At 36.4% G+C, this 13,611-nt stretch overlaps 4 non-coding genes across 4 annotated transcripts; all 4 read left to right on the forward strand.

Moving 5' to 3' along the window:
* The first annotated feature begins 4,931 nt into the window (after positions 1-4,931).
* Positions 4,932-5,015, forward strand: LOC114195746. The gene has a single exon (XR_003606577.1). It is a non-coding gene; the product is annotated as a small nucleolar RNA SNORD25 (small nucleolar RNA).
* A 137-nt stretch (positions 5,016-5,152) lies between these two features.
* Positions 5,153-5,293, forward strand: LOC114195702. Its single transcript, XR_003606535.1, has one exon. It is a non-coding gene; the product is annotated as a small nucleolar RNA snoR136 (small nucleolar RNA).
* A 120-nt stretch (positions 5,294-5,413) lies between these two features.
* LOC114195748 lies at positions 5,414-5,503 on the forward strand. Its single transcript, XR_003606579.1, has one exon. It is a non-coding gene; the product is annotated as a small nucleolar RNA snoR31 (small nucleolar RNA).
* A 296-nt stretch (positions 5,504-5,799) lies between these two features.
* On the forward strand, positions 5,800-5,895 carry LOC114195738. The gene has a single exon (XR_003606571.1). It is a non-coding gene; the product is annotated as a small nucleolar RNA snoR31/Z110/Z27 (small nucleolar RNA).
* The last annotated feature ends 7,716 nt before the right edge of the window (positions 5,896-13,611 follow it).

Below are 13,611 nucleotides of genomic sequence, written 5' to 3' on the forward strand. Positions count from 1 at the left end.
CATGCTCCTCATGTGTCATGGAGTAGATGAGAATGTCGTCTATGAAGGCCACGACAAACTTATCTAAAAACGGCCGGAAGATCCGGTTCATGTAGTCCATGAACAAGGCTGAAGCATTGGTCACACCGAATGGCATGACCACGTACTCGTAGTGTCCGTATCTAGATCTGAAAGCAGTCTTCTCTACATCTTCTGCCTTCACTAGAATCTGATGATAGCTCGACCGAAGATCAATCTTAGAGAACATCGATGCCCGATGCAGCTGATCCATCAAATCATCTATTCTTGGCAAGGGATACTTGTTTTTGATAGTCAGCTTATTCAACTGCCTATAGTCCACACACAACCTCGAGCTGCCATCTTTCTTCTTTACCAACAAGACCGGCGTTCCCCACGGTGATGCACTCGGCCGTATAAACTACTTATCAAGCAATTCCTCTATCTACTTCTTTAACTCCATCAACTCTGCAAGAGCCATCCAATAAGGGGCTATCGACACGGGCCCCGCTCCCGGTACCAAAACTATGGAGAACTCCACTTCTCTCCTCGGGGGTAAGCCTGGTACCTCTTCGGGGAACACATCCTCAAATTCCCTTACCACCGGTATCACTGTTATCCTCTCCTCCTTCTCAACCTCCATCCTGGCAAAGATCATATAGCATTGAGAACCGTTCTGAATTTCCTTCATAACCCCATAGGAAGATAACAACTCATGCTCCTCTGAGCTGGAGAACAACAACTTCTTCTCCCAACAGTCGATGAGAACGCGATTGGTAGAGAGTCAATCCATTCCCAAGATCACGTCTAGCCCTTGCAGAGGGAGGCATATAAGATTGACTTTGTATACGTGTCTCTCTACCTCAACTGGACATCTAACACACACAGAAGAAGTCCTAACCAACCCAGATGCCGAAGTAGACACCACGAGATCAAACTATAGTTCACACACCGGCAGACCCAACTCCCGCACACACGACTCTGACACAAAAGAGTGTGTTGCTCCAGAATCAAAAAGCACACAACAAGCCTTGCCAGAAATCACACAACAACCAATCACAAGGTTACTTGAACCCGTTGCCTCTGACCTAGTCATCGCATAAACTTTGCTTGTAGCTTGAGGCTTGCTGCCTCCCCTTCTCTGCTGAGTCTGGCTCGGAGTCTGTGGTGAAAGTCGTGCCACAGTCCTCCTCAAGGTCAAACAGTCTCTGCCAAAGTGGCCCTCCCTACCACAATGGTTGTACCTGCGGAACCCTGATAGCTGCGGGCAAAAACTCTTCACATGCGGTCCTCCGCAATGATGGCACTGGATCCTGCTGGGCGGGGAAGAAAAGCCTCTAGACCCATGTGGCTGTGGATGAGGCCTAGCATACGACTTCTTCTTTTCTTCAACTCTCCGCTTGGACCCAGATGGTCCGCTAACCCTCTGTTGTGGCTGCTGCTGGGCCTCGACCTCCACATTCATTCTCTCCATAACCCTGGCCTTTTCCACTAAGGTTGCGAAGTCCTTGATGGAAAGTAGGGCTACCATCAAGCGAATGTCTCCTCGGAGACCATTCTCAAACTTCCTGCAGCGTCACTCCTCATCAAGCGGCATGGTGTAGAAATGCCCCATATGCTTGAACCTCTCGGCGTACTCAGCCACTAACTTGTCCCCCTGTGTCAGCTGGAGGAACTCCACCTCCTTTGCGTATCTCACGCTGTCTGGGAAGTATTCTGAAAGAAACCTCCTCTTGAAGGCTTCCCATGTGATCTCCTCATGCCTCTCTTCCATAACCAGCCTCATGTTGGCCCACCAATGCTCAGCCTCCCATGTGAGCATGCAAACAGTGAAAGCAAGCCTACTCTCGTTGGGGCACCTCTTGGCATCAAAGATGTGCTCCATATCTTTCATCCACTGGTCCGCCTGATTGGGACTCATATTGCCATCAAACTTGGCAGGTTGGTGCTTCAATAAGTCTTCCAAACTCCATTCAGGGGGTGGAGGTTGGGGATGAGGACCATACATTTGAGCACCAGCAGCATTCTCCCCTAACTGGCGGAGGGCATCCATGTGCTGCCTCTGAACATCCTCAACAACCTGTCTCGCAGCCTCCATCTGCTGCATCACCATGTTGCTCAAGAAAGGCCTCTTCGCGTTGCATAGCCGCCTCGTGCTGCTGCAACATGGCATTGTTTTGCTGGGTCAAAGCTGCAGCCATTGCCTCGATCGTCCTAGCCAGATCTCTTCCATCGCCCTTAGGGGGTGGAGGAGGAGCTATACGAGGGGGTGCATAACATTGGACACACACGGAGAACCATTAGAAACTTGGTTAGACTGGAAACTCATCTAAACACGACAAGAAGACACAACGAAAGTTAAGCAAACGCATAGCCACATAAACTAAGGAACGAATGCTCTGATACCATAAAAATGTGACATCCCATTTAAATAGAGTAATCTACTCAATAAAACATCGCATGATTATAATAATGAGGAGCAATCAGATGAACATGGGACATGAGAAAGGTAACTGTTACAATCATCCAAGAATGTACTTTGAAAACAAACTTAGGCATACCACCATGCCATAAACAAACTTAGGCATACTACCATACCACCATGATTGGTTTGTCTTCTTATTTTAGTTTATAACAATCATCAATTTTCAGGTTTTCAAAGTTTTTTGGGTATTGTATAATCTGAAATTGTTTTACATTGACCATTTTGGAAGTGTTTGAAATTAAGCAATCTGAAATTATAATTTAAGTTTTAGTAGTTAGAGCAAAATATATGTTCAATTACAAAATCTGATAAGACACACACACCATTGAAAGAACTCCCCCTTATGCAATCTGAAAGTGTAATTACAAATTTTAGATTTTGCAAATACATTTTTTCACTTGTAAATTCACCCCTCCGAAACTTTAATTTTACTTTCTTTTACATGCTCTCAATTTGGAAGACATTTTTACTGAAATATCTATCAGCAATTGGAAATCTTTTTGCAATTGGAAATCTTTTAGGATTGAATGTAAAATATGATGTTCCGTACAACTAATAGTTTTATATTATTTAAAATTTGAGGTCAAGGATAATTTAAAAATATTTTTTTCATTTAATTTTTACGTACATTTTAAAAGAAAACTCATTTCAAAAAAAAAAAACATTGTTCCAAAAATCTCATTCCAGAAGTTATCATTTATGTTCCAAAAAAATTGTTTGAAAAAACTTATTTCATAACACATTGCATGTGTTTTTGAAAGATTGTTTTGGGAAAAATTGTTTCGAAATGTGTCATATATATATATATATATCCAGAAAGCTTGTACTAAAAATTTTGCTCTAAAACTGGTTACAAAATGGATTTCATTTATTCTGAAATATTTCCAAAAATAATGTTTTGAGAAACTTATTCCAACAGATTTTCAGATTAGATAATTCAAAAGTTACTTTAATAAAGGATAAAATATTCATTTTCAAAGTTATGGGATATAGTTAGAAATTGGGAAAGTGCAGAAAGAAAGAGACTAAATTTGTCGGTGTGTATGGGCCCAATACTTTATGGAGATCCACAAAAACACAATTCAGGTTCGTAAAGGTTCTGGAGTAAACAATGATAGGGTTTTTCTTCCTGCACCCCCAATTTTTCCTCCTATCCCAACTTTTTTATAATTTCACTCTTACCCTTTTGGTTTGTAGTTATCGACTTTCAGAAACCGAAGTTATTGGCTTTCAGAATCCAGTGTTACCGGCTTTCAAAATCCGGTTTTATCGATTTTCAAGATATTAACAGTGACGAAACATGAATAAAAATTTTAGGGGTGCCAAATTTAATTTTTTTATATATAAATTAATTTTCTAGTTAAATAAAAAAATCTTCATTTTCTTAAACCATTTTCGTAGAGTGATTCACGTATGTACTTTTCAATTTTTAATATTTCTAAATCATTAAATTCACACATTTGTTATATAGACGACGTTAGATTTAACAAAATTGACCAATTCTTCACGGAATGAGATTATGGTTTTAACTTTAGAATTTAAAATACATGTGTTGTTTGTATAAAAAATGAGACAATAAAATTTCATTATCAATTTTAGTTTGTTATTATAAAAGAATTAAGAAAATTGTTATATATGATTATTATTAATTAGACTATAGCATCAATTTGAAATAAATTTTCTTCATATTGACGGAAACAAATGTTAAAGTGGTCATATAAATTTTAGGATGAGAAACAATTATTAATATTTTGTTTTTAATATATACAAGAGCGTTAGACCATGTGTCCAAGTCGTCTATCATAGTTATTTTATAAATAAAAACATTATTTAATGTGATATTTAATTGTTTAAATTTATAAAAAGATTATTTATATGAGAATTATTTTTATTTATAATTTTTTTTAATTGTAAACACTCATTTACGTGAAATCTACATTAAGATAGTAATCTTATTTTTATGCTGTAATAAATTTTCATTAAAATGCTATTTTTATAATATATTTAAAAATAAATAAATGGTTTAAAAAACTATAAAGGCAATTAAAATTTTTAAGACCGTTATGCCTCGCTATTAACGCGCAAATGAGAGGGTCCCTTCCTTACTCCAATCCTCAGTATATATACGACACTCCCTTGCGATCTGCCATATCCCGTCTTAGCCCCTGCATGCGAAATTAGGGTTTCTCATTCCTTTCTCTTTCTTTAACAGTTCCAACCCAAATCCAGCGTAGGCTTCTTTATCTGGTCGGTGCGGATTACTTCCATTCCCATTCGACTCGTTCCCTTGAAGCAATAGTTATTTGTGTTGTTCTTTAATATCTTTTCCACAATCCATTGGTTTTGGGAGCAAACAGAGCAACTAAATTCATTTTTCTACCAAAGGTTTGGTTTTTTATTGTGGGTCTGTTTTTTTTTTTGTCGATTGGATAACCTCGGTTGCAATATTTTCAACTGTGATGAGTCTACAGACCTGTAATGATTTGCGGCTATGATCGCAAACATTATTGAACATCTAAGGGACTGAGTTGTTTATTTTTTGCTACCAGTTTCTTTTTTAATGATTTTACGTTTGGTTAGGGGTTAGAGTTTTTCGTGTGTAGAATCAGTGTGTTTCGGTTTTTATGTGTATTGCTCTTTATTCGTGTTTCAATTGGGTGTTAATCTTGGAAGGCTTTAATTTTCTTTGAGATTTTCGCTTGCACTTGTTTTAAGTGTTTTGCGTTGTTTAATTTAAGCCGAAATGCGTGTTCCCCTCGCTATCCATAGTTGCAATTTGATGCTGCATTTGGACGTCGGGGAACTAAATCCCCTTTTTTGGTGTTCATAATTTGAGGGTTATTCTTGTCATTTTCCATCTATTGATTTTATGTCTATAATTTTTTGCTTTCTTGGTTTGAGATCTATCTTGATTTGAATTTTGAATATTTGTAGATTAGGATGAAGCTAAATATATAATCCAACACTTGATCTGAGTAATTACGAGTGATGGTAAAAATAATTAAATGCTTCTGAATCTGCATATTTTTTGAAGCAAGCATGCTTGCACAGTTTCATCGGTGCCATTACTCTTTACAATCATCTGTTGTCTTGCCACCTTAAAACCAGTTTTGAGGATGTTTTTGCCCGTCTCTTAATACATACATTTCTACTCCTACATTTTGACATTTTGACCTAATATGGTATGGTTATTGCACAAGTGTATCTCTGTGTAGATTCTTTTCGATCACTTCTAATCTCAGTTGGAGGAGGATGCATATGCATCGCATAATAATTTGTATTTTGGGTTGTTGAAACGCTGTTTTGTCGGTTTTTGTTACATCATGTGATGAAATTGGAAAAATCTTAGGACACCTTCCTACACAGCAGAATACTGCTGTGGATGAGATTGAATTTTCCTTTCTGATGATGTAATTAAATCTTTACTTCACACACTTTGATGGATTTGGTTGATGGATACCCTGAAAACAGGTAAAGGTATGGTTACCCGATCTGATCAGTACCAGTGACACCAAGCTTACTTATTAGTAAAATCAACTTGCTTCTATTTGTGGGACAGACTGTTAAGCCAGTTAGTTATTCACTTCGGTGTCTAACAAAATAAATAGGCATGGCATCCTCTAGCTCAGCTAGTAAAAGAAGCAATTCAGTGAAAGCGGGACCCGTTAAAAGGATTTAGCTGTTTTGCCGACCCGCTATTCCTTCTTTTCTTTTATGTTGCAGTGAATTTTTTAATCAACTTGTAGATGTATAAGATGGTTACTCATTCATCCACCCTTGCCTATCCGGGTATATTACTACTCGTCTACTTCTTTCCGTCCTTTGCTGCAGAAAACATACATGATCAGTAAAGAACTAGAGATGGTACCATTACTACTGACTTTCTTACTGTTGATGCCCCATTCAAAAAGAAAGGTGTGAAGCTACAGATGCCATTGTTTCCACTGTAGCGGATGTATTCTGTGTACTTGTACTTGTACAATATCTCATGTTTCGGTGTAAGTTCCGGTAGTTGGAGAGGAACTCCTCGATATCCCAGTAATTAATGCTTCTACGCTCTGCAATCCGTTAAATGATAAATAGACTAGTCTCTTTATAGCAGAGAACCCACAAGCTTTGGAAAGAGTGGAAGCAATGAGTTACGGAGTCCCCAGAAAGTTAATTAGGATCTGCCGCTGAACCAGTTATCCCGTCCCTTACGATCAGTAATCGATATCCCTTACTGCGTAGACGAAGATGAAAGAAATCCCTCTTATCACCATCATGCCCCCTTAGCTTCTTACTCAAGGTCACTTCGCTTCCTCTTTTCATTTATGATAGCACTGCGCTTTTTTAGCTTTAGCTTTTTGGGAATTAACCCGCGTCGTTAAAAGGTTATTAAAGGCCCTGGTAGTTGATCCAATAGTTAGAAAATAGCGAATGAACAATTATTCATTCACAAATAGACGAAGAATTCGTCGTTGAACAACGATCACGATTGGATATATTGTTCTTGAATCTCGTCGGCTCAATCGGCCAGGCGGGAACCCAGAAGATGAATTGGAATTGGTTAGCCTGCTAAATTGTTAGCCAGTTAAAGTAGGAATCTTTCACCCCTTTCCATCTAGTACGTAGTAGGAATCGTCAACCAACCCTCTTCCAAGGGGATAAGATGGTGTTATCGGTGTGGTCTCTGTTCCTCGTTAATAGAAGCAACTTTAGTATCAACGGTGTTGAACGGATCAACAAATTTTGAGTCTTTCTAAAAATGGTTTAATTATTTGAATTGATACAATACTGACACGTCGCAAACAAAAGAAGTAGCGTTGGCTTGAGGCATAGGAAGGAGTTGACTGATTCTCGATGCTTGCACCGTTTAATCGTGCTTTGTATTTCTATTCATAAGTTTGGTAAAGCCCTATATTCCATTCTCTCAATATCACGTCAAAGAAAGCTTCTAAAACAAGGTTAAATGCACAAACACGAATTGGATTAGATTATTAGTCTTCTTCAGGCCTCCGTTTTTCTTTGAAACGCTATCAATTCTATAGCAAGACTCGTTTGGTTCTATACTTGAGTTGATAGGTTCGGTTTTAGTTCACACCAAAAATGGATCTGGTCGATTCATAAGTATATTTTCCCTTTTGTTATGTTTAGTTTGAACTATTGACTTGACTTATTGGATCTGCATCTAAGGTAGAAGTAAGATTTCCTCTTCGCTTTCTAGTTCCTGAGTTATAAAAGCTCTTCGATCTCTAATCAGACCGGCCTAGTGAAGCAGTTTTCAACTCAAGGCGAAACGTCAGCCTATGTTCTTTGCCCGGTCAAGTTTTGGGAATAGCAGATATCATAGTAATGAATAGCATTTCTGGGATCTAGATCTCCTGTCGATAGTCATAGTAATGAATACCAATGCAGGTCCAACATTTCATTCTTTCTGTTAGGGATTCGATTTAAATTGTATATATGAAAGAGGAATGTGAACCGAGCAATCAGATAGTCAATATTTGATAGCATCAATCTAGCTATCACCTCGTGGCAAGTTACAAGCTACCTATTTCTTTCGAATAAGCTTGGATACACAACTTCATTTCCCCTGATCTTACAACGCAAAAAAGAAAAAAAGAGTTTATTCATCTGCATCTGCAAACAGACAGTCCTAACTGTATTGATTCGAAAACCTTCCATGAAAGATGTTTAGGCCAAATTCTGTCTATTGGGCCTAAAGGCAATACCTCCCATACTGCCCCTCCTTACCTATATAGGGTCGCGAACTTTATTTATATTGTCATTACTGTGTACAGTAATGTTGAACACCAACCCAATCTTCATGTTTTGTTCATATACTTGTTTTCACACATAGGAATATGTAGGCAGGAAAAACGGCCCTTATAGACTAAATAGAAGGAGCCTTCTTATTATGTACATGAGAAACTAGTCCAAGGACCCTCTCAGCTTTACTCAAAACGACTATCTGGGTCGATGCCTAGTCATCCTTATGTTCATTCTTCTTATTTTCCGAACGCAATTTTCAATGAAAGATGCAAAGTTTGGTATATAGGAGTTTTTTGTGGATTAAAAGAGATAAACCCCAACAAGATTAAATAGTGGACTGTTGGATAGACTAGTTAGTGAGCCGAGGTAGATCTTTGTGGGGTCCCCTTCTTTGAACTTAAAAATGGCAAGAGTACCGGTTGTATGTAAGTAATAAATATATTTTTCTTTTCACATAGATTTGTGCAAGCTTTATGATATAAGAACATTAAAAGATGCAAGCACTTTGATGCTCAACTCAAAAAGTGATTTGATATGAGGCGTATGTAGTAAAGTGAGAATAGCATACCTCTTTGTAGGCACTAAACCCTAATTTGTATTGTTCACTTGGCAAACATATTATTATTTGTGGGTCGTTCGCATTAAGGATTAACTTTTTTCTTTTTGATTAAGATTGCATTTGTAAGTTCTTTTCTTATGGATTGAAAATGTTCATCTGTACCTTGTCAATGATAAATTCTTTTCTTATTGACTTAGATTGCTTGTATGTAACTCAACTTTTTTCCTTATTGACTAAAATTTCTCGTATGTATCTTGTCAATGATCAATTCTTTTCATATTTAGTGGGATTACGTGTTGCTCGTCTGTACATCATCGTCCTTACTCAACTGGCCATTATTGGATCGGGATATACCCGACCAGGCGGTGGGCTGAGATGTACTTGATCTCTACACCATGTTGGCCTCTTTTCCTTTGCTTGTTGGATTTGTGCATGCGTCTCCTTCCCTCTCCCTAGGGCTTGGATGTGGTTGTCCTTTTCACGTACAGAAGGGTCGGGATATGGTCGACCTATTACCTATACACCAACCTTTTCCCCCCAAGTCTCGTAGTGAACGAAGTGAAACAAGAGTGTGGTTGGTCGAGATGTTGCTGCCATTAATATCTAGTGAGATGTGTGAAGATGCGTTGAAAAAGGTATTGACTCGGCTTGCCATTTGATGCTAATTTGTCATAATGATGGGATGTTGTAGGTAGGATTTTTAAAGGAAGTGTCCCGACATTAGATGGAGTTAAATCCCACTTTGTCAAGGATGCCTATCGTTGCAAAGGTAGTCCACTATAAATATGGGTGGGGTCTTGATGTTGGAGTAAAGGATTAACTTAAGAAATGTGCCAGCCTTTAGTCGAGTGTATCCTGCATCACACTACTCTAGATATGTCATCCTCTTCTGCTTATTATCCTTCCAATAGGCATAATATAGTGATATCGTTTTGGTGCGGAGGAGCTTTCGTCCCTGCACCATCCGAGGTATGAGTGGGTAGATCCTCGAGTGAAACTCCCTTTGTCTAGGGTTGGCAAGTCCACTACCATAGCTGTCATTCGTAAAAAATATAATATTATAGATGACATAGTATTGATTTGCAGATTGAAACAAGATCATGTGGTCGTGACGCTGCCAACATGTGTCTTGCCTGAGATGTGCCCGACAATCCTGGCTAAGATGTGGTCGGCCTCCTGTCTTCCTAGGTCAGTAAGTCAGCCTTTAATTTATCTATGTGGGGGATCATCTAGGATGATCATATTGTGTCATATTTATTTTATCAATGTGGGGGATCATCTAGAACGATGAAGCTTCCTTTCCCATTGATACAAATATTGGGGATCATCTAGTTTGATAAAGCTTCTTTCCCATAGAGAAAATACTAAAAAAGTATTTGATTGATTAACTTAACTTAAATGCGTGTGTGCTTTAGCGATGAAAATGCGTCAATTTAAAACCTTTTTGACCAAAATTCTTCTTGACCAACCCACAAATCGTTCGTAAGAAGTCTGAAAATTAACTAGATCTGAGGCGTTCTAGGTTGCTGGAATAAGAACACTTGACAAGTGTTCCAATCTGTATGTGCACTTACCCACATCTTCCTTGACACGTAGTGACCCTTCCTAGTTGGCCGAGAATTTCCTCTAGTGTTTCCGGGCAGCACTTACTATTCGCCACACTAGATTTACCTAGTGAAAAGACTTGGGTTTGATTTTGGTATCGTAGCGACGTTGGGCTCTTTCCTTGGTGTATGGGTCTTTCTCTCAAGATGTTTGCGTAGCATTTGCGCGCAATTGGTTGGTCTACATGTACAATGATTATGTCTCCCGAAGTTGACAAAAATTTCATAGTTAGGTGATATGTGAATATCATCACACAAAGCATGTTCAAAGAAGGTCTCCCTAGCAAAATATTATAAGAGATATGAGTGTAAACAATAAGGTATCAAATTTTTACCATTAACGTTTGTTAAATCAGATTTGTCTAATAATCCAAATTGATTAATGAGTCTTTCACTTGGTTAGGTTGAATCTTGAAAGTATCTTTAAGTCTTATAATCCAATTAATCAATTTTGCAGTTCTGTGTTAATGGACTGTTTAAAAGTAATCAAGAAAGATTGTAAGAGAAGAGAAAGAATCAAGACACAAAGGTTTATACTGGTTTGATTCAAGATGAATCTATGTCCAGTCTTCTCCTAAGTAAACCCACATAGGAGGATTCCACTACCTCAATTAAGTTCCAAGAATTACAAGAACATCTATATAATCCTAGAACCTAAAAACAAGGATCTTGATCTACCAATCAAGAACTCCCCCTAGGAACAATGCCTCTACACAATTGCACCTAGGCCTTCACCTCACACAGTGAAACAACAATATTCAGAAATACAATCAGAAGGAATCAAGAAACGAATACACCTATTGTAGTGCAAATTTTTGAATTTGCTCCTAGATTCAAGCTAGACCCATCAAGGTTGAATCAACCCTCAATCTCCTTGAATCCTCACTTGAATGATCTTTAGGAATGCTTGAGAACTCTATGAATCTCAGAAGGCAGTTTCTCAGAATGCTCTTCAGTGATTTGTAACTTTTCCACACTTGAAACTGATTTTGAAAACAGCTTTTATACAAAGTTCTTTGTTGTCATTAATGGATTAGGAATTTACCTAATTGATTATCGTGAGGGTATTTACACTGTCTTAGTGCAGTTCCCTCAACTAATCCATTAGTTAAATGACTAATCAATTTATGACTGCACAAGTAAGAGTGTGATGGTCAATTACAACTTAGTGCAGGCTTGTGTTACATGTGATAATCTCATATTGACAGCCTAACTTAAACATGATTAATTCTACATTGTTAAACATCATCAAAACTATCTTCATTTAGGTTGAAGTAGCTCCCCCTTTCAACAACGTTGTTCTCCCTGCTCCAAATTTGGTGAATAAATCAATGTAGCCCTTTGTATTCATTCGCTCTGAGTATTGCTGGATTTCTGCCTCCGAAATTCTTAACTTTTTGAAAGTGTCCTAGTATAGGATATCCATCGAATTATGCTGGTCCACCAAGGTTTTTCTTACTATAAAGTCTTCAATCTTTACTGAGGTCACCATTGGGTCATTGTGTTGATGGTCAATAGCTTGGAAATCATCGTCACGGAATGTGATGAGTGGCATGTGCTGTCGGGGACATGTATATACGACATTGATACCTCCTGCGATATAATGGCTTCGTCTCCTGCGATACCTCCTGATATATAGTTGATCACCCCTCTTAGTGGCTTCTACCTCACATCCTACTCATCATCTTTCTTGGGCTAAACCCTCATTCTAGTGCCTTCTTCTCGCCTCTCTTGGTACCTTGACGTTCTTCGTGGTTGCTACTCGTATCGCCCTTCTCACTCTGCTTTGGAAGAGAATTCTCCTTCCTCCCGTTTGACAAATCTTCTCAGGTGTCATGCCTGTATAAGCCTTTCGATTTTAATTATTATTTTTTTTATAGTTTCATTTATTATTATTATTATTTATATTATTTTTATTACTATTACTATTATTATTATTATTAATTTCATTTTTATTTTTATTTTATTTTATAATAATTATTTTTATTAGTATTATTATTTAATTTAATTTTACAATTATTTTATTATATTTGTTATCATTGTGATTATTTGGTTTTATTGATGATTTTATTATAATTATTGTTGTTTTATTTTTATTATTATTTTATTTTATCATTATTATTATTTTATTTTATTAATATTAGTTTATTATTATTATTTCATTTTATTTCATTATTATTATTTTTTAAAATTTCGTTTTATTAGTATTATTATTATTATTATTATTTGTATTATTATTATTATTACTATTTTTTATTACTTTTATTATTATTATTTTATTTTAGTTTATTTTATAATTATTTTTATTAATATTACTATTTTATTTTACTATTATTTTCTTATTATTATTATTACTATCATTGTTTTATTTTATTTATGATTTTTTTTAATCTTTTTTATTTATTATTATTGCTTTATTTTATTATTATTACTATTTTATCTTATTAGTATTATTGTTTTATTACTATTATTTCATTTTATTTTATTATTATTTTCATTATTTTTTTTTATTGTTTTGTTTTATTATTATTATTATTATTATCATGATTATTATTTTTTGTTGTTTTTTATATTATTATCATTATTACTATTTTATTTTCCGTGAGATATTTTGGGGCAATGATTATGTGTTCTTCCTGATTTGTATATTGTTTAATTATCCATAATTGTGTGTTAGGTATAACACTTTGCTTTGATGGTTTTATGTGGATTTATTATGATTCTCCGATATGAATAAAAGCAAGAATATGGTTGTTTTTGATGTATGACCATGTGATATTGTGTAGTTGAGTTCAACTTAATGATATAAAAGTGTATTTACTTGTCATGGATGCGTATTTTGCGTGAATTGAGTGTCCTGTGTAGATAGATTCATTGGAACCTATTATATAGTGTCAAATACCAGTAAATTATTAATTATTGGTGTGACATCTGGCGGAACGGTGTAAACCACCATGAGATAGGCTACAAAATGAACTCCAGAGTAAAACCAGAGAGTTAGCGCTTGGCGACAGAAGTGGTCCGTGTAAGACCCGTGAAATTTAATTAATTAAATAAATAAATAATTAATCAATGCAGTTAGTGGGAGCATTTATGGCATTTAGTTCTGACATGTATGACATGGAAAAGTACTAACTCAAAAAGTTGAGAGTACTTTATAGAATTATGTGAAGTATCACGAAACATGAGTTGGTTAAATGGTTGTGCATTGG

Source organism: Vigna unguiculata, chromosome 8, assembly GCF_004118075.2.
Source record: "Vigna unguiculata cultivar IT97K-499-35 chromosome 8, ASM411807v1, whole genome shotgun sequence".
NCBI lineage: Eukaryota > Viridiplantae > Streptophyta > Magnoliopsida > Fabales > Fabaceae > Vigna > Vigna unguiculata.